The sequence below is a fragment of the Panicum virgatum genome, chromosome 9K (genome assembly GCF_016808335.1).
Source record: "Panicum virgatum strain AP13 chromosome 9K, P.virgatum_v5, whole genome shotgun sequence".
NCBI lineage: Eukaryota > Viridiplantae > Streptophyta > Magnoliopsida > Poales > Poaceae > Panicum > Panicum virgatum.
Genome location: NC_053144.1, coordinates 68,323,113 through 68,344,189, shown reverse-complemented (window position 1 = coordinate 68,344,189; position 21,077 = coordinate 68,323,113).

The window sequence follows — 21,077 nt, the reverse complement described above, 5'->3', positions numbered from 1 at the left end:
CATTTAATTAATTTTCAGATCATGTTAAAGAGAGCATTAGTTTAATCATGCATAGACCAAGCACAAGAAAGTAGACAAAGCGGCAACAATCATCATATTTTAACATGGCACAAACTTTCTATCATCATTACTAACCATAACATTAAAGCGTGGGTGATGCATTTATTTATCATGGTGATGAAGACAAATGAAAACAAATTGCACACATGCTGAAATAAATAAAACAGAAAATTGCTACGCACACACAAGCTTGCACACATGCTGAAAATGAATGAAAAGAAATAGAAAATCCAAACCACACGTGCGAGCATTTTGTTCATGGTCATGCCGTCGATCAATCTCCTTGATTGGCTCTTGCGTTGTATCCTTGATCATAATACTGCTGAAATGTTCCTCCATTAAATTGTTCCGGTGGCGCCAGACCTAGAAGTCCCATTTGATATGCAATTCCTGCAGTTCCATCTTCTAGTTGGGTTGTATGCCTCCGGATGGCATCTATATCTTCCATATTTCTTCTCGCATAAGCACCCATAATTCTCATTCCTTGTTCTGGTTGAGGGAGGTCAAAATATTGTGCTCCAAATAATGGGTCGGGCATCTCTCCTTGATATGACGAGGGTGGGCATCCGTAGTTGCTAAATGGTGGGGGTGCCGCCGCAGCGTGCCCCCATGCTTGTTCTTGGCTTCCTTCCCATTGACTCGTCCATCCTTGCGGGTATCCCTGTCCACTTGATGCACCTTGAAATTCATTTCTCCAATAAGCAGAACTTGGCGGTGGAAGATTTACTTCCAAGTCTTCTTGATGTGCCGATGCCGATGTCACTTCAATTAACCTTCCTCTTTTTGATTTCTTCACCTTTTTTCCAATATTTTCAACTCGCCAATCAGTCCTCCCTCTTGCAAATAATTTCAGCCTTTGATCGGGGAGGGAAATATCCATCTCAGAAATAGTAAATCCCTTCTTTTCATCTCCTCCCGATATAATGGCCTTGCCTCAAATGATCAATCCCAATATCTCTTCCCGGGACATAAAATTTTTGGATCACTCGTAACCTCGGATTCATTGCTCGGGCTATCATTGTGAGATAACATCCCGAACCAACTTCTCCCGTACCGGATGATGCTTCACAAAGCCACATTTCAACCATGATGTTGGTGGGATCAATTACTTGCTTCTTCACCAATGCAGCATACATCCAACTTAATTCCTGGTCGGTGACCTTTGATTCTCTCATCCTCCCGACAATTCTTTTGCTCAACCAAGAGTGGAATATTTGGAGGGTAACATTACTTATATTCTTTCTTTGGCGGTTGACATCTTTTGCTATTTTTGTCCAAAATTCATCAAGCTCTCCATCTCCAACTTGCACCATTTCATATGCATTATTTTTGAATCCGAGCAAGCTTCCTATTTCACCATAGGTGATTACTTTCTCTTCATTCTTGAGCCTAAATTTCAGATATGAAACTTCTTCACCATCCACCATTTCTGTTGATTTTTCTAATGTCATGAACATCTTAAGAGCCACTTCTTCTTGCATATCAACCGTGACACCATCGGAAAATAACTTCCAACCGATGTTCTCCAATAGCTCATAGATGTCATGATGAAATCCCAGCTTCACCAATGCTTCATCATCAAAATCATAATTTGCTCATAGTCTTCCCTTCATGAACTTGAGCCTTTCTTCTTCTTCCTTCGACAAGATAATAAACTCATATTCTGAATTCTTGGGCTTGTATGGTGGTGCGGATGACCTTGTCGAACGCCGTGGAGGAGGTGGCATCCCTTCGGTGAATCTCATGGAGGAGCTTCTCGGGTCTCTCATCCCACCAAGGAGCAACATGTCGCTCCTCGGTGCGGGGTTGTCTTCCTCCATGCTCCGCGGAGACTCGGAGACCGAGTGCCTCCGCGAAGAACTTGCCGATGCGTCGGATGTTGATGAACGTGTCCTTCTCCTCCCGGCGATGAACTTCAAGAGGCCACTCATGGTGACTCCTTGCTGCACACACTCAAAAACAAACACACCGGGGGTTTCTTGCCGGCGGGAGAACAATATATCGAAGAGTGGAACAAACTAGGAATTGTGGTGAATTTTCTGAGATTTTTGGAGTAGATTTTGGTGGACGAATTTTTCAGGGCTCTAACTGATGTTTCTGGGCAAAGAACTTGAAGAACATAAGCAAGGAAATGAGTGAGGAGCATACCTGCCAAAGGGGAGCACCAGAGGGCATAAATAGGGGCCAGGCCGGCCGGCCTAGGGCCTTGGGGCCGGCCGGCCTAGGGTGTTTTTCCATCTTCTCCACTTCAATTTTCTCTGGTGGATTCCTGGTGCAATTATTTGCTTATGTCCAGTACATCTTGTATGCTTTGCACCGCCCAAATCATGTGAACCACTCCTTCTTTGCCTTTGATGTCCACTTGCAACATTATTTCTCCACTTTGTGTCATTCACCTTGTCCCATGCTTAATCATTCATCACATGAAGCCATCTTTGCTGAAAATCACTTGTCCTTCCCATGCATGGCTGCTCCCTCCTTTGAATTATTTGCATGTGGTGGTAGGTAGAGAGCACTACTCTTTCCCGTGAACTCACTTTGATCAATGGATGTTAATCAAGCACATAAACCCTTTCCAAATCATGCTTAGATGTTTAATCCTCCTCTAACTTCGAAATTTCAGAATTGACTCAAAGCATGCAATGAGTTTAAATGAATAATTAGAGGGGAATTGAAACATCTTTACATTTGTAAGTCGAAAAATATTTCCCGACTACGTTAATTTTGGTTGCATTCGAACCGTTCACTTTCATGAATTGATAGTGAACAGTCTCGAATTCAACCGTGGGTATTGGGTTTAGGTTCTAGTTTTTGCCAAAATGAGAGAGAGATTTTTGAAAAAGAGAATAATTAAGGTTAGGAAAATTCTAGTCCTATGGTAATGAAACTGAAAATTCTCTCTAAGTTTGTGTGAACCTACGCATCAAGAATTTAAGTAACATAGCGCGGCTCTACTCGTGTGTTTTAACTCAACTTGGTCCGGCCGTCATGGAGAGGACGGTCGCCAAAAATAGGTATGGAATTTTGGATGTGGCTTTCTCAAGAAGAGGCAAATAAATCTTAGGATGGCTCATGTCATTGGTTTAAAATAAGAAATAACATTGGAATGACCGAGCGAATAAAATCCAAATTGAATTGTTCGACCGAACGACCAATTGTTCAAAAGTATATCATGTCCTTGCGTAGCAAAATTCTCGACTCACTTACCTAAACTTTTCATGGGTTGTCCTCCCGGCAGCTTATTCTTGACTCGACGAACGGGTTGCCTCCCACAAAGCGCTTCGTTTATAGTCTATAGCTAGACTTTCTTCTTCTTCACTTCGGACCAACGCTCGATGATGGCGCTGCAGTCTTGGGTACCCACTTCCGCACAATCCTTGGTGCGGGTTTGTCTTCTACGTTAGTCGTCTTTTTGGTCTTCACAGGCGGGCTTTTAGCTTTCTTCTTGACGGGTGCAACGATCTTCTTTGTCGCGATGGACGCGACGACTTCTATCTCCTTCTTCGCTTCCTTCTTGTTCGGCTCCTCTTCTTTCTTTGGCTTCTCCTCTGTGACGCGGCGGTGAGGCGGAACATATTTAACATTGATCATGTTGCATACCTCGAGGCATGGACGAAACTTGAATTCGCTTGTGGTGCCATTGATGTCGAACTTTATCTCCCCCTTGCCAACGTCGATGTTTGCCCTTGCGGTCTTGAGGAAAGGCCTCCCAAGTATGAGAGGCGTCTTGCTCCCTTCTCCCATATCGAGAATCACAAAGTCAACGGGGATTAAGTGTTCTCCAATCTTCACGGGCACGTCTTCGGCGATTCCCAAAGGATAGCGAACGGAATTGTCCGCTAACTCTAGGCACATGGCGGTGGGTTCCAGCTCCGGTAAGCATAGCTTCTCGAACACATTCTTTGGCATGACGCTCACACTTGCACCGAGATCACAAAGTGCTCTTTCGAACATAAGAGATCCAATGGAACACGAGATGGTAGGACATCCGGGGTCCCTCTTCTTTTCTGGAGCTTCATTAGCGATTGCCGCGCTGCATTCCTCAGTTAGCTTGACAGTGCTTGGTGGTATCTCGCGCTTGTTTCCCATGATGTCTTTGAAGTAGCGAGAATACGTCGGAACTTGTAGAGCGTCCAAGAGCGGCATATTGATGCTCAACCTGCGTACCATCTCAACAAATTTGTTGAATTGCTCATCTTCGTGTTTACCTTTGCGGTATCGTGGCCTTGGCGGTAGAATCTTGGTGTCTATATCATCTAGCTCAAACTCCGGCTCTTCGGTGACTATCTCTGGCATAGGAGTAGGTGCCTTCTCCTTGATGATGGTCTCCACTTCAACTCTTGGCTTAGGCTTCCTTGCTCCCGCTGCATGTTCAGGTTCTTCGGTCTCCTTTCCCGAGCGAGTTTGAATTGCCTTAGCCGTCTCCACAGAGTAGGTTGGGTATCGAGAGATCGGATTGGAGATTTCTAGCATCTTCATCATGTTGAGTACTTGAAGATTAGAGCTCCCGACCTCCGTCACCTTGCCATCAATGTTCTCCAAGATCTTGTCCATAGCCTTGAACTTGGTGACGGTGTCCTTGTTGATCTTGCCTTGCTCCTCCATAAACTCCTTCAATTGTATACGAAGAGGCACCGAGTTTTGAATGGAAGAGCTTGCATTAAATTGGGGTCTACCTTGCCCGTAGCGGAAGTTGGTCGGCGGAATCCATTCTCCCTTCTTCATGTAATCGAGCATCTTGGCTTCCTCCGGGCAATTCTTTTGCACATGGCCGTACTCTCCACATTCTTCACATGTAGACCTTGCTTCGGCCGCCTTCACATCGATAGCTTGGGCTTCTCTCTTTTCCACTTCCATCTTCTCCAACCTTCTCATGAGCGAGTCGATCTTCCCTTCTAGCACTTCTTCGTGTTCCACTTGTAATACACTCTTCGCGGCGCCCACGGCTTGGAGTGGTTGCCGGCGCCCCGATGATGCCCATGCGTCATTGTCCGCCACCTTCTTGAATAGTTTGAAAACTTGAGTAGGCGTGAGTTCAATGATAGAGCCTCCGGCCGATGCGTCAATGATCTTAAATTGATGGTTCCCCGGCAACGGCGCCAGAAAAGCTTGTTGACGCTCCTTAGCGCCCCCAATTTATATACCGCAAGCGCACGATTTCGTGTAGATTTTCCCTCAGAGTATTCCCCCAAGGTTTATCAATCCACGGAACCAAAGAGACAAGAAACAATCTACTAGCATAGAGATTCCTTTGTGTGAGATGGTGAAAACGAATCTAATCTACTAAAAACACGACAAACACCGAAGGTAGCAAGAGAAAGTTAGAGATAACCAATCTAGATCACCTAGATCATGCATATGTTGTAGTTCCAGCTAGATAAAGTGAAGTAAGATAGATGTGAATCTCAATGAAAAGCCTCTTTAAACCCAAAATCTCCAATCCGATCCCTCGATACCCAACCTACTCTGTGGAGACGGCCTGTCACGACGCCCCCCCTTTTCAATGGGATACCCTGAAGCAAGTCGAACTCACTTTGGTAGTTCCGCCATGAACCTCTAGCCACCATGACTACAAGATCATGCTAAGTGATCTATCTCGATAATAGATCTAAGATGAAGCGAACCCAAAGAAAAGAACGAAATCGAAAGAGGAGAACATGGTCGCTAAACATTCGGAAACACAAATAACTTCACCATGAATGATAGTACATCACAAGATCACAACCGGGGCCCTACCTTGATCTTGATGATCCTAGCTCCAGAACTCCAACGTGGTCTTCCTTGCAAGGTTCCCACGTCGGCTAGGGCAAACCCTAGACAACTAGCACGACCCTCGGCTCTCCGAGAGGTGTCCCTCTATCTTCTCTGCTCCTTGGCGTCGTCTCCCGAATTGCTCTCCCCGTGAACCTTGGGAAGGGGTCTTTAAATAGCCTCAGGGAACCCTCGGTCAAAGGGGAGGTCGAACCGACCTAAAAACAGGCTGGGCCGGCCGGCCCAATGAGCCTAGGCCGGCCGGCCTGGGTCTTTCCTTCGCCGGCTGGTGCTCAACTTTCTCCCCAAGTCTCCTGGAATCTTCTAGAATTTATGTCTTTCACGATTGCACCCCTTTAGACGTCGTTATCTTCGAGATTTCTTCGAGAAGAAGGATAGGATGGAAAATCCTTCCTTAAATATCTCTTTGCTTTGCTTAGCCCCGAAGCATCTCAATCTTATCTTGTGGGCTTTGTCTTTTGGGCTTCATTGGAGGGTGGATGTGCATGAATGGGCCTCTAATCATCATGGCCTTCGATCCTTTGTTCGGGCTTTGCCCTTCGTCATTCTTCGTGTCATCGCATGATCGTGGGCCTCGCCATTTCATGCTCCAAAATTGGTCAAAAACCTGCAAAAACGAAGTACCTCCAAAATATATGTGCAAACGTGAAAACGACCAATAATTGGGCCGAGGTTAGGATGGTTAGTGAGTTTGATATTAAATTCATGCCATTATCAAAGTTAAACAGGGGATAAAATGGATACTTAAGGAGCGCCAACACACGCCAAAGATTCCGGAAAATGTAAGGCATGCCACCTGACCTATACCTGATCAGGAAGATGCGAACGTGCTTTAAACGATTAGCCTGCATGCACAAACACATGTAAATATTAGTCCGAGCCGTAGTCTGCTCCCCGGGATGACTCTTGCATCGGCTTTCAAAGAACCGATCAAGTCCCGGTGTCAGATCTGATCTGTATATCCGGATATCAGTGGATAAAGCAAATAACTATGAAAACTTGCTTCAATTGAATCTAGCTAATCCAACCCACGACAGTAAAAGCTTCACCGCTGGATCGGAACATCCTACACATAACTAGGCCTAGCGAGTGTAACAAATAACTAAACCATAACCAAAAACAGAGGCCTAAGAACTAGCAATAGCCGATTCCCGGAACAATCCCTATCAAGGCTAGAACAAAGCATCTATTACATCACCGGAACATCCAATCCGTTTGCAAGGCCTAACCTAGCAGATATTGAGATAATCCTTATAAAATAAGAACAAACCATAACAGATTGGATCTACTAGATAGAAAAGAAGTAAGGTGTTAACTCTATACAACTAATCCTTTGCGACGAGAATTAGCTTAAGATCAAGCATGAACGCATAGAGGAAACATGATATTCGTAGATGGTAAACAATAAAAGCATAATAAATCTACTAAAAATCATGCTACGAACATCAAGATAACTAGCATTACTCGCCATAAAAAACGCTTCAGAACGAGTAATACCAAGGTACTCCTTCAACAGTGCTATCATCAACTCACGCAAGATTGGGTCTAACCTTTTGCTGATAAACGTCGGTCGCGGCTTATCCCCGGGACCGATATCAACTTCCTCCAAATCGTCAGCTGACGTAAACCCGTACCCTAACTTGCCGCCGTCTGAAAGATCGACATCGACAGCAAACACAGGGAGATAACAAGAAAAATTTTCCGGCCAACCGCACGGGCTGGCCATTCCTGTATTTCCATTATCCTTCAAAACTAAATGCGCAGCAACTGACCAACTACCGGAGCAGGCCATTGTTTGTTCATAATGTAACAATTTTAACTCCAAACATATATTACTCATATTTTTTGGCCGGTCGCTGGGACCGGCCTCTCTAATCATGTTGGATTCCGTAGCTTGCCAGGATGTTTTTACTCTGTGAGGCCAGTGGATAAGACCAGCCTCAGCCCATTTTTTGTCGCTTCAATCCGATCACAGTCTTCCAACGCGATCCCTGAGATCGGCTCTTGCCCTTCCGCATCCCAGGCATTCATGTCTGCAAGTGAAACCTCGCTGGAGTCATCTGCACGGACCACCTCCACTTCATCGCCATCACAATGGACCAAACACTGGTGCATTGTGGAAGGAACACAACAATTGGCGTGAATCCAATCCTTCCCAAGTAGCATTGTGTATGTACTCTTACTGTTGACGATGAAGAATGAAGTTGGGATGGTCGTGCGGCCAACTGTCAACTCCACATTGAGGACACCCTGTGCCTCCGACGGCTGACCGTTGAAATCATTGAGCATCACATTAGTCTTGATAAGATCAGCAGCGGAACGACTCAATCGGCGCAGCACTGAGTACGGCATCAGATTGACTGCGGCGCCAGTGTCGACCAACATCCTGTTCACAGGCTTGCCATCGATGAGGCCCTTGAGATACAATCCCTTTAGGTGCTTGTAGCTTTTCTCCTTGGGCTTCTCGAAGATGATCGGCTGTGGGTCGAGATCCAGCTGCGCGATGGCCAATTCCTCCGGTTGGGGCGCCCGAAACTCCGACGGGAGCACGAACACCATATTCACATTAGCCGATGGCTTTTCATCGGTTCTTGGCTGCTTGGGGCGCCACTCCCTCCTTAGAGGATGCCTTTCCACCCTTCGCGGGTGCCTGACTTGCTCCGCGAGATCCGGACGCGCCTTCCTCAGCACGTCGAGGTACTTTGCTTCTGCCTCTTCGAGATTGCGTAGACGCTGCACATGGGGCTTCTATGAGCGGCTGAGCACGTCAGGACACCATCGTGGACGATGATACTTGTCTTCCTCTTCTAGCTCAAGATCGTCCCTGGATGGCCGCTCAATATGATCGTCATGATGTGTTTTGGGCCCTAAGCGCTGGAACACCGACGTCTCGCCTGGATGGCGTCCCCGAGGCCTGCACTCCAAGCAATCATAGATAGTAGGCAATCAGCTCATGCCAGAATTCCAACAGTACCTGAAGAACGGGCAATGCCAGTGGTCGTGTATAGTTTGGCGTCGCCCCAGCGTTCTCCCTGTGCGATGCTCATACTCCTCCTCTTCCGATTCATATCGGCGGCGCAACTTATACTGATACTGGTATTTTTCCAGAAGCCGATTAGAAGCTGGGAGTTGATTGCGAATGTGACACACTTGTTCTTCAGTGACACGTTGTTGCTCCGGCTCGTGTTCATCCTGGGGCCATTTGCCAGAAGCGGCCTCTTTCCTCTGCTCGACATGGCGGTGCATGGATCCCGCCATGTTGATCTGGAACGCCAAGTTCTGGCCCTCGGGTCCAAGATCCGACAGCTCCACCATGTTAGCCTGTGGGAATGGTTGACTGTCCACTTTCATCGTGTGTTGGGCCAGAATTAATCGGCCTTGCTCGATAGCCGATTGGATCTGCCGACGCAGCTCCTTGCAGTCATTCGTGGCATGAGTGAACGAGTGGTGCCACTTGCAGTACAGCCTTTCCTGCAGCTCCTGTGTCGTTGGAAGCTTGTGATTCTCTGGGAGCTTCAACTGCTTTTCTTTGAGCAGTAGATCGAATATCTGCTCTGCTTTGGCCACGTCAAAGTCAAAGCCCTTCACAAGCCCCTTCTATTTGACCCACTTGCACGGGACGGGGTTTGCCCCCCGGGTCCACTCTGCCACAACCACTTCTTGTTCCTCGCCAGAATCATCGAAATCACCTGCTTGTGCCATATTGACATGGTGCTTGAATTTTTCTTGGTACAGCTCAGGGTGATAGTGTTCATACGTCGTAAGCTTCTGCACCATGTGTGCCAGAGAAGTGAATTCCAACTGAAAAGCCAGATCCTTGATCGGCTTAGCGAGCCCCAGGACAGCCAAATCGACTGCCTCCTTCTCTGTAATGCGCGATGAGTAGCATCGATTCTTAACTTCTCTGAAGTGCTGGACATATTTTGACACACTTTCCCCTCGCTTCTGCTTGACCTGGGCGAGGTCAGCAATCCCGGCTTCAGCAGCCTCTGAATGATACTGGGTGTGGAACTGATCTTCCAGCTACCTCCAAGTACGGATCGAATCTGGGGGCAGTGATGTATACCATCTAAAAGCTGAACCCGTGAGAGACTGGGAGAAGAAACAAACCCTTAGAGGATCCGACACTGAGATCATCCCGAGCTGCGTTAGGTATCGGCTTACATGCTCGATAGAGCTGGCTCCTTCTGATCCGCTGAATTTGGTGAATTCCGGGAGCCGATACTTGGGTGGCAACGGGATCAAGTCGTATTCACTTGGATACGGCTTAGAATAGCCGATCGCCTTTCTCTTGGGCAGGATGCCGAACTGGTCCCTTAGTATTGCACTGACCTGCTCCACACTAAAAACTCCTGGGGCCGAGGGCTCAGCACTCGGCCCAGTAGCGTACTTCGCCAGCCATGCCTGCTTCTCCGCGTCTGCCCCTGAGGCCCCTGTACTCACCAGCTGCCCCGCATGTGTTGGGTTGATATTGTCAGGTATGTACACGCACGTGTAGCCGTGCGGGATCTCCTTGGGCGGTTCGCTCAGGAATTGTCCCTCCCCGGGGTTACCGCCGATCTTGTAGACGACGTAGATCGGCGAACTCTGCGGTCCTGCTGCCGTGAGTGAGTATGATACTGGCGGCCTAGATTGCAATGCAGCTTCCCCTCTGTGGCTCCCTAGGACTGGTCCCGATGAGGAGTACTGGTTCTTGATCACCTCCTGGACAACGCGATGTGCCATGCGCTCGAGCTCGTTCATCAGGCTTTCTGAGTGCCGATGAAGCGTGTGAGCCACCATATAATTCATCTCCTGGCGTAGGGCCCTGATGCGCTCCTCTGACGGCACAGACAGATCAACGTTGTCGAGAGCGCCCTCTGGTGAGAACCCCTTCCACCTGATGCCGTGGTTGCGAGTCCTCTCGAAAGAGCCGATGAGATCGGCTTTGAACTGAGCTTTGACCTCATCATATTTTTGCTTGTGTTCTGGAGTCAGCTCTTCATACGTGACAGGTTTGGTGACCGGCGGAACGGGAGCTTGGTCTTGAGGTCCAGTCATCTCTGCGGCGGGCGTTGTTCTTGATGAATGTCCCACTGGGCGTGCCAGAATGTGTTGTCGGTCAAAACCCACCGGCAAGTAGCGACAGGCAACACGAAGAGCCAGGAGGTCGCTGGGGCGCTGGCAGGCACTGCTTCCTCGGACAACGGCCCGCAATCCGGCACACGCCGAAGATTCTGGAGAATGTAAGGCGGCACCTGACTTATACCTGATCAGGAAGGTGCGAACGTGCTTTAAACGATTTGCCTGCATGCACAAAAATGTGTAAATATTAGTCCGAGGCGTAGTCGGCTCCCCGGGACGACTCTTGCTTCGGCTTTCAAAGAACCGATCAAGTCTGTGGCAGAACCGCCTAAATTATCCCGGCTCAAGTGCGTAAACCATCACCATAAAGGCAACATTAGCTTTAACGCACGTCAAACGGAACAATTTTTGGTCTGTCGGGTAACGTCCCGATACAACCACCGATTCTCGGATCGAACAAGCATATCCCGCACGAAGGCGAGTTCAGAGATATTACAACCACCATTTTACAACACAGGCATATTAAAGATTACAAACCAGTTCAAAAGATTATTACAAAACCAACTTAAGTAAAACAGTTATACAAAACATAAGTGTAGAATCAGAGTTTAAACAGCGGAAGTTAAAACACGATAACTACAACACGTCGCAAAGGTATACCGAGCTAGCCCAAGCCTGGTATCACTCGTCATAGTCATTGCCGGCCGAAGACGTATCCCATTCTACGGACCAGCCAGGAGGCAAAGCGCAAGGATAGGTCAAGCTAGCGATCTGATCCTCAAAACTCATACCTGAAAAAGGGTTTCAACAGCAAGGCTGAGTATTCTAATACTCAGCAAGACTTAACCGACAACGGGTATAAGTAGCCCACCTTAGCTAGACTATGCAAGGCTTTGTAAGGTTCTGGTTTTCCTTTGCTGAAAAGCAATAAAGAGTAGGTCCTTACTTTCAAGTTTTAGCTTCAAGATTCTAGTTGATTAACCATTCTATGTAAGCATCTACTAACCAAACATGGTGGAACTTCTAAGCAAGCATCAAGATTAATAAGAATATTGTTGCTCTTATTACTCTGTGTGGCAAAGAGATCAAGCAGTCTCATTTCATCGTGAGAGGCGGACGATTCTGAATCGAGATTCAACCTTGCAAGGGTAACCTAGCACACACGTCTGGAATACCGTCGGGTCATTCCCAAACAACCGTTAACCTTTCTTTCCGGCTTGTGGATAGTGCCACTCTCCCCGACTACAGGGCTCCAAGGCCGAACCTTGTCCCTAGAAGTCGTAGTGTTGCGCAACATATAATAAAACCTATCCCTACTGAGAGAGTGGGAGGTATATCCACTCCCCGGTCCAATCGGCTACTAGGCTTGCCGCGTACCATATTTACGGCATGTGACTAGTACTTTCAAAAACTTAACCAGCACTACCACACACCGCGACCTTAGCAAGTTCTTTAACACAGACGGGGTCTCACATGAGGTCATGATATTGAACACAACCCCGTCCGTCGTCCTTATATTGATAACAGAAAGTAAACAGGCAATTCCTATAAAGCTCGCGAGTGACAGGCAATCACTCGACTTTTACCGGTCCTATAAGCTTAGCAAGTAGTCGAACTCAATTCTAGTGTTCAGTACATAGGTTCCTAGGATCATGCATCTAGGGTTTCAATTCAACTCCTATGAACTGTAAATGCACAAGTAAAATATTACAGTAAAGGATATTAATTTGAAGTATAGGTTATGTCCGGGGCTTGCCTTCTCGGTAGTTGCTAACTATTTCAGCGCTAGGCTCTTCCGAACTTTGGTTCGGGGCTTCAGTTAGTTCCGCAGTGTTTACTTGAGCTTCGAGATCACCTCCGTCAGACTCCGGAATCAGCTCGTAAGTCCCGTCTGACAAAGTAGTCGTATCTATATGTAATGCAAGAACAACATTATAAACAAACATGGGCAATCGTTTATAGAGTAGTTAAATAACAAATTTAACTACACAAAGCATCATGATCAACAGCACAAAAGAAGTTAACTAACTTCATAAAATTAGTGGTGGCGATTTCCTATACAACTAAGTCATGGTTTGTAAATAAATCAACAAATCAGAGTACAAATAGTAATAAAATCTACCAAAATTACACTAAACAGAACATGAACAAAGTAATCTACCCTGTAAAAATCATGCCAAGACATTTAACCATTTAAACACAATAAATCATTTATTCAGATAACATCTAGAACAAGCAAGAATTATACAGGTCAAACTAGAGCAGATTAGAAGCTCAAAATTTAACATGAGATCTACACAGGGATGATCTAGCCACTGTGAATTTTTCATGATTTTATCTGCACGGAATTAATTCAGATAAATTAAACTAAACAGACATCAGTTTAGCAATATTTAATTTTTGCTCCTGTTCTAGACAAGAACTAATGCTCAAACTTCCTGGACAAGCTAATATACTCCAGAAGAACACTCAGGAATATTTTCAGGATTTAACAAGAACAGAAACTATTTATCATGATTAAAGTCTACTAAACAAAGATTAAATCAAATAAATAGCTACACAAGAGAACTGATCATGAAATTTTTATAGCAAAGCTAGTGTAACATGATTCAACTACCACAAAAATTTCAGAGCAATACAAGCTTTTAAGCATCAGATAAGAAAAAGATTAAAGAACAAGTATTTATATACCTATTAACACAAAACCATTTATACAGCAAAAGTTTGCAACTAAAGCCTAACATATTATGGTTCTACTGCATAGAGCTCTTCAAGAGGATTCCAAAACATCAAGATTTGCTATTTTACGAATTTTCTACAAATTGATATTGAATTTCAAAGATCACAGCAAACTATTTCAAACAAGTCCTCAGAGCACTATTCCTCTGAGTCACTGACATCGCAGACAACCCCCTGAGCTTTCTCAAATTCAAAACCGAGGTCCTCGGGTCGGGTCAGAGGGGGAGGCGAGGTTTGACCGGCGGTTTCCCGGCGAGGGGCTCACCGGCGGCGAGGGTGGAGGGGTGCGTGAGCCTCACGGGTTCAAGGCGCACCTCTGGGTGCTTGGAATCGAAGCTAGGGCGGTCGGAGAGGGGGTGTCGACGGCGAGCGGCGGCTTGCGGGCTCGGAGCTCGGCGGCGGGACGGCTCTGGTGAGGTTTGGGCGAGGGGAAAAAGCCTGGGAGCTGCGCGAGGTCGAGGCGGTGCTAATGGTGGGGGATGTAGGGGTAGAGCGGGTCTGGGTTGGCGGCTCCGCGGCGGGGCGAAGCTCGTCGGCGTTCACGGTGGAGCGGCGGCGTGTTCTGGGGTCTGGACGCGGGGAGAGAGCTAAGGGGCGAGCGAAATCGAATCCTGGGACTCTTGTAGTGCTCAGGCGCGCGAAAGAGCGAGAGCTCGGCCTCTGGTTTGGGCTCTCCACGGCGACGTCGCGGTGGCGGCCGCCGGGGAGGTTCTGGGCTCGGCGGGGGCGCGTGGCGAGGGGTGGGGGCTCCAGCGCGAGGCAACAGGAGGGGGAGGAGCTCGCCGGCGACGCGTGGGAGACAGCGCACGGCGAATTGATGGCCGGGAAAGCCGGGAAGGCGTCGGCGGGCGGCGCTGTCGGTGGCCGGCGGCGAGAAGCAGAGCAGGGAGGGGGAGATGGTCATAAGGGCAGTTTTGCAATTTCCAAAAGTTCCAGGGACCTTTCTGTAAACCAGTGATAACTTTTAAACCAAAGCTCAAATGGAAAAGTGCCCAACATGAAAGTTGTTCAACTTTTCAAGATCTACAACTTTGATGTTGTGAAAAAATTTATTTGACCAAAGATTCAAGAGTTAAAATTAAAATCGTTGAAGGGACTTTGAATTCTAGGAAATTTGTCTTTTTCAACGTAAATTCACTTCAAACATAGACTTACAAGCAAAATTGGTTGTCATGCAATAAATGCACTGAAATTTTGCACAAACACCCTCCATAAAAGCTATAAACACAATTAACTATATAAAGGACCTTGCATAAAATCATAATTACACATATACCCTTTCATAATTACAAAAAGATCCATTTTAAGTAATTCAAGCACATGATGCAAAACAAACCTACACCATTACTGTGCAGACATTTATTTAATTACTGTGCAAACACCCGGGGTGTTACAAAGTCCCGGTGTCAGATCTGATCTGTATATCCGGATATCAGTGGATAAAGCAAATAACTATGAAAACTTGCTTCAATTGAATCTAGCTAATCCAACCCACGATAGTAAAAGCTTCACCGCTAGATCAGAACATCCTACACGTAACTAAGCCTAGCGAGTGTAACAGATAACTAAACCATAACCAAAAATAGAGGCCTAAGAACTAGCAATAGCCGATTCCCGGAACAATCCCTATCAAGGCTAGAACAAAGCATCTATTACATCACCGGAACATCCAATCCGTTTGCAAGGCCTAACCTAACAGATATTGAGCTAATCCTTATAAAATAAGAACAAACCATAATAGATTGGATCTACTAGATAGAAAAGAAGCAAGGTGTTAACTCTATGCAACTAATCCTTTGCGACGAGAATTAGCTTAAGATCAAGCATGAACGCATAGAGGAAACATGATATTCGTAGATGGTAAACAATAAAAGCATAATAAATCTACTAAAAATTATGCTACGAACATCAAGATAACTAGCATTACTCGCCATCAAAAACGCTTCAGTACGAGTAATACCAAGGTAAAGGCAAGAACAATGTTGCCCTGATCGCAAGAAGACGATCAGGGCAGCATGACGCTTACTTGGATGAAACCCTAGAATTAGAGGCGGCATTGCGCCAAGGTGTTCTTGCAAAACGTGATGACATTCTTCTTTTTACGAATATCATAGGGTACATATTTATAGTCCGGAGACTTGGGAATCAATCTAAACCTAAAGCTTCCAAATCGGACTCTATCTCTAATCCAAACTGAACTAAATCTAAAGATACATGGCCTGCAAGGCCCAAATACTCACGCAGGAGCCGATTCTCAAGCCTTATTTAATCCTTGCTTCAAGCCCAACTCGCTTGCGGCCCATTAATTAACCCTGTTAATTTATGGCGATAACACGACCTCCCAGGTTCCATTAGACATAATAGAATCCATCTCACTCCTCACTGCTTCCTTCCAATAGTCAGCATCAGGAGATGAATATGCCTCTTCAATGGTTCTGGGTGTATCATCTATGAGGTATACAATGAAATCATCACCAAAAGACTTTGCAGTCCTTTGTCTCTTGCTCTTTCTCGGAGCATCATTGTTATCCTCCTCAGAATTTTCCAGAAGTGTATGTTCATTGTGTTTTATCGGCTCAGCAGAGCTATCATCCTCGATGAACTCTTGCCTAGATGAACTTGTTTCATCTCTAATGGGAAAAATATTTTCAAAAAATGTAGCATCTCTGGACTCCATTATAGTACCAACATGCATGTCAGGTACTCCAGATTTCACTATTAAAAATCTATACCCAACGCTGTGAATAGCATAACCTAGAAAGATACAATCCACAGTTTTAGGTCCAAGCTTACGTTTCTTGGTTATTGGTACACTCATTTTTGCCAAACAACCCCATGTACGAAAGTATGAAAGTGTTGGCCTTTTCTTCTCCCATTCCTCGAATGATGTTATCTCTTTATTCTTTGTAGGAACACGGTTTAGGACATGACATGCAGTCAATATAGCCTCACCCCACCATTCCTTGGAAAGTCCCGTTGTATCTAACATGGCGTTAACCAAATCCGTTAGAGTGCGGTTCTTTCTTTCGGCAACCCCATTTGACTGAGGTGAATAGGAAGGCCTCCTCTCATGAATAATACCATGTTCCTCGCAGAATAAAGTAAATAAATTTGAGAAGTACTCGCCACCACGATCTGACCTAACTCTTTTGATATTTCTCTCAAGTTGGTTTTCTACTTCAGCTTTATAGATTTTAAAGTAGTGTAAAGCTTCATCTCTTGACTTCAACAAATAGATGTAACAAAATCTAGTACTGTCATCAATCAAAGTCATGAAATATCTTTTACCACCTTTTGTCAACACTCCATTCATTTCGCACAAATCGGCCGAATTAATTCAAAGGATGCCAAGCTCCTCGCCTCCGCGGCCTTATGAGGCTTGCGAGTTTGTTTTGATTCAACACATACATGACACTTAGAATTTTCGACAAAAGTAATCTTTGGAATTAAACTCAAATTAGCTAAGCGCATCATACAACCAAAATTAACGTGACAAAGCCTCGAATGCTAAACATTTGTTTCATCAACGTTAATAACATTGTTTGCAACTTTATTACAAACATCTGACAAAGAAAGACAGAACAATCATCCGCTTTCATAACCTTTTTCAACAAAAGTATCAAATTTAGACAAGATACATTTATTGGACTCAAAGACTAATTTAAAACCATCTCTACACAATAGAGAGCCGCTGACTAGATTCTTCTTGATGGTGGGGACATGCTGCACGGTCTTCCCCGAAGTAAACTTCAGATTTACCGTACCAACACCAAGAACACGAGCATGCGATCCGTTCCCCATCAGCAAGGAGGAAGTCCCGCCGTCCTGGTAAGAAGAAAACAAAGAAGCATCAGCACAAACATGAATATTAGCACCAGTGTCAACCCACCATTCGGGTGAACAAAAAACTAAAAGAACTGTAGGTAATAAATTACCGTACCCCGATGTTCCTCCAGGTTCGCTAATGACCATGTTGGCGGAGTCGTTGCCTTTGCAGTTCGGACACTTTGCAGCAAAGTGTTCCGTACTAGCGCACACATAGCAAGCTCCCATCTTCTTCTTCTTCTTGAAGGTGGTTGTCTGCTTAGTCTTTGGTTGGTTCTGCGGTGGCTTTTTCTTGTTCTTGTGGGAGTTGTTCTTCTGAACAAGGTTGGCGCTAGAAGCACCAACAACTCCTTTCCCACGTATGTCCTTTGCTCTCGCCTTCTCCTCAACATCAAGAGTCCCTATGAGTCCATCTATGGTGAACTCATGTCTCTTGTGTTTTAGAGAAGTAGCAAAGTCTCTCCAAGAAGGTGGCAGCTTAGAGATAATACCTCCGGCCACAAACTTATGGGGTAACACAAATGGGGACTCTTTGCTACAATTTTTGAGATCTTTTGCCAGAGTATGTATTTCATGAGCCTGTTCCACCACAGAACGGTCTTCGACCATCCTATATTCAAGGAACTGCTCCATCGTATACAACTTACTACCGGCGTCAGACACTCCATATTGAGCCTCAAGAGCATCCCACAACGCTTTGCCAGTTGGCAGCCGGACATAGGAATCCACCAGGTTTTCACCGAGAACACTAATGACCAAACCTCGAAAGAGGGTATCAGCCTCATCGAACGCACTCCCTTCCTCTGGAGTGAACTGTTCAGGCTTACCCTCTTTTACATGGATCACTCTCGATATTGTTAACCATAATATAAGCTGATCTTGCCAACGTTTGTAATTTGAACCATCAAAAGGTGGTGGTTTGATTGATGCAGCAAAACTAGATACCGAAAGCTTATTAACAAAATCAGGTTTTTGGATTGTTAGATAACTAGGCAATTTTCGGTATATTTTAATTCTAAATATTACTAGCAATTTCATGACATAAATGAGTGATAATGTGTGAATAAGATATGTGCATGTGCTTATGTTATTCTTACTAAAAAGCATGAACAAAAAGTTAAACCAGAATATGTTTAGAGTGTACCCCAAGGCGGGACCAGTGCCGGAGGCACCGGTTGCGCCGTTACCAGCTGGAATAGACATGCTATTCGACTGGCCTTGTCTGAAGTAGCCGAACGATATGATGCAGGAAGAGGTTCGCAGTGCAGTCCCACGAACGGTCACCAGGAAGCAGATAAAGTAGTCATTCGTTCACGCCGGGAAGGAGACGAAGTAGTCGATCTGGGAGCGAGCAGTCGCGTCTGATTGCCCGCGTCCCGAGCAGAGGTTCCGGAGGCCTGCTCTCGCTAGAGCTGTGCGCGCAGCACTAGCGATGGGAACGACAGAAAGCAGCAGAGGGAGAAGGGAGAGGTCTCCTAAGCAGGAGTATCTGGATCAATTGCTGAAGTGTGTGTAGATGAGATGAGGAAGGGGTGGTTTATATAGGCGTGGAGGTGCCTCAGGTTCAACGAACCTTAAAGAGTTTTGATGAGCGGTAGTTACTGGTGTGATTCTCCAATCATTATTGTCAATATTTATTCTCTGTTTTAATGTTCTCAACAGCAAAATATTTTTCTCATCTCAGCACATCACGTCGCACCTGCACGCGCACCGTCCGCGCCTCGGCCCGGCGAGGCGAGCGAGCGTGCGCGCACGTGTGGTTCACCAACCTCCTCTTACCGGCTTCACAAGTGGTGTACACGAAGTCCATCCTTTAAATCGGTTGAGATCCTTCTCAAATCCCGATACGGAATTAAGTAATTGATTCTCTAGCATTTAATAGTAGACTTTAAATTTTTTTATAGTATTAATTAGAATAAATGAAACAAGCCCATAATTCCAACAGATTCTCCAGGACTCCGCCAAGCACCGCAGCTAGCTAAGCTACGTACCACCCATCGGCGCTTAGCAAGTTGTAGCAGCGTCGCCGTTTTCGTACGAGCACGTGAACAAAACCGGGACTAGACAAAGAGCATCTCATGAAAGTCGCAGGGCCAGCACTCCCACAGATAGGGACGTGATCCGACGGCTCGGACGACCTGCGGGCCGCGGATCGGATGGCCCGGAGTGCTCTCCGCAGGGCAGGGGGACCAGCACGCACCGCAGCTGCGCAGCAGCAGCAGCATGGAGATGGAGGCGGTTGGTTCCCGCCGTCCCAGGCCTCGTCGTAGTAGCTTTTCTGGCGCGATTAAAAAAAAAAGCTTTTCTGACTTAATTATTGAAGTGCGTGCTCGCTTCTCTGCCGCGTCCGGCCAGCCTTGCACTGCACCCTCTCCACCACACCATGGACATGGACCGGCCTGCGGAGTAGCACGGCAAGGTGAATGTAGGACACCTGCTGGCAACAAGTAGTAACAGCGAAGCCAACCGGGCGTGGTCGTACCGGTCGGTTCCTGGGGATCGCCGTGGGGCCGGCCCGCCCGGTCCACTGTCCACCGTCCCGTGACTGTGAGTAACGATCGAGCGGTGGATGAAGTCAAGAAGATGGGAAGAAGAAGAAACCGGGCATGCGCCGTCTGCTGTCGACGGCCGTGTCCACCGCGCGCACGCACGTTTTGCAATGCAATGCGAGTGAGGCCATGCCATGCGATGCGAGTGCCTGCAGGTGCGCAATGATGCCAGTCGGTCCGGCGAGCTCGCGGTGCGGGGGACTGGCGCGGCGAGAGGAGCGAAAGGGATGGAAGGCCGCCGCCGCCGCCAGCCCAGCCCGGCAGGCAGGCACCTTGGCACGGCGCGCGTCGCCCCCCACCTGCAACCCGGCCGGCCGCCCGACACGCGCATAGTCGCCTAGTTGCGCGATTAGGCCACTCGCCCAACCGTCCGGTCCGTCCATTTGCCCCGCCCGCGCGCCTCGGCGTCCGTCCAAAGCGGAGCCGGAGCCCTCACCCCGTCTCTCGAGAGCGCTCAGGAAACAGAGGTGGTGGCCGCCCTGTGCCGTGCCGGGGGCTTTGGATTGGGCCGCCATGAGTGGAGAGCGGGGGGGACCACGCCGCACTGTCACGACCTAATCGGGTCGCTCTCGCCATCAAATCCCGCGCATTTCCCTTCCCCCATCCCATTGACCCCCGCCGCGGGGAGGGTGTCAGCGCAGTGATTACTGGTGAAACCGATGCTTCTAGTGCTTTATTACTGGGTGCTCACACTCACACTCACTGCCAACTCTCACCTGATGAGTCAATCTTTAGTCGCGGCCTGAGTGGGTGAGGCCGGATTCGGGCGCGATCTCGGTCCTTGACGGGAAAAGAAAGGAAAAGCTTTGCCGCCACTCCATGATACGTCGTGCTGCAGACCTGATTAGCTAGATAAGCCTGAGGCTTGATCGGCCCACTCAGCACAATAAGGTGCTGTCAAGGGGGGGATGATTCTCTACCAGTGGAGTTGGAGCTTGAAATGCTAGCTGAGCTGATAAAATTGTAGGTAAGCTGCTTTCCCCCCCACGACGTGTCTTCCAGCAATTTCTCGGGGAACCAAAGTCCAAGCCTTCCAGGCACGATCCAAAAAGTCACTATAAATTGACA